Below are 1,454 nucleotides of genomic sequence, written 5' to 3'. Positions count from 1 at the left end.
GATCTGAACAACTGAGAGAATTTTGCATTCAGATTAATTTGTGCAGTGTGTAATATAATTTCTGAGTCCAAATCTGGACCGCCATGGGCAGCCACAAATTCTTTAAGTGCTTTTGCGAAACGCTCAGTATAAGCAACAAAAGACTCATTCGGGCACTGTTTTATAGTTGTGACATTGGTTTGCACACCAGACCCCACAATACGCTGAACTGCTTTACACAGCTCAATGTATTGACAGGCGTAATCATTCGCATTCGAGGCTGCATTGGTTGGTTGAACTAAATTGACCATCTGTCCAGAAAAGTTAGGTGGTGCGATCTGTTCGCAGATAGCGTAAAGCTCTTTGATGGTCAATCCCTTTGCTTTTGCAGATATCCATAAACGATCCCAGAAATCACAATTTGGATCATTTGATTTCATGGTCGGGAGAGATGACATTATGCTACTCATATCTTTCACATGCATCGCTCTGGAAAAAAACGATTTGACCTGTAGCTTCTGGAAAAACAAGAACCACAGGTGCAAAAGAAGCATTTTTCTTGTCCTTCTCACAGCTCCTTCCATCACACTTAGAAACTTCAGTGGGTTTATCATGAACATTTCTGCCTGAGTTTACTATGACAGCTTTAAGTGTTGATGTATATTTTGGCGAAACATCCTCAACTGTTTGCACTTTGTCCTCGGGCTTTGATTCGCTAGCAACTTTTGATTCGCTAGTTGTCTCGTTTGTAGCTTTGGCAGTCGTGTCCAAACCGATAACTCTGTCACTACGATCTACTAAAATTCCCTTTGACTGTTCAACCCACATACTACAAAGAACAGCAGCATATTTCCTCTATTTACTTTTGACTGTTATTTCTTTCAGCAGCCATTCACTCTGTCTACCCAGACCCCATGTATCTTGAAATCCAAAGACTCATCTGATGAGTCATCACTTACAGATCAAAAACTCATCTGATGAGTCATCACTTACAGATCAAAGACTCATCTGCTGTCTCACTTTGGTTTTCTCATTCAGAAATAATTCAGCTACTTCGACAGTCAAAGACTCAGAATAACTTCCCTGAACAACTGTATGAGCCATTCTTATTGGTGTTGTGACAATACCAAACAACAAAGTTACTAAAGACTAGATAATATGTATGAAACTGTGCATCAAGTGAAAGTTTAAGGATTAGTTTTGTTCTACTTTATGGGTAATAGTAGCAACTTTGAACTTCTTAAAGGGGTCATATGATGCGATTTCAAGTTTTCCTTTCTCTTTGGAGTGTTACAAGCTGATTGTGCATAGATAAGATCCCTGAAGTTGCAAAGACTAAAGTCTCAAAACCAAAGAGATATTCTTTACCAAAGTTAAGACTCTGCCACGCCCCCCTAAAACGGCTCATTCTAACACGCCCCCACATATCTACCACACTATATGGAAATATTTGCATAATGCCACCCAAATGTTCA

This window comes from Sinocyclocheilus rhinocerous, unplaced genomic scaffold, assembly GCF_001515625.1.
Source record: "Sinocyclocheilus rhinocerous isolate Xijiao unplaced genomic scaffold, SAMN03320098_v1.1 scaffold35, whole genome shotgun sequence".
Lineage (NCBI taxonomy): Eukaryota > Metazoa > Chordata > Actinopteri > Cypriniformes > Cyprinidae > Sinocyclocheilus > Sinocyclocheilus rhinocerous.
The sequence above is the reverse complement of the archived record's forward strand: the minus strand, read 5'-3'. Positions refer to the sequence as shown.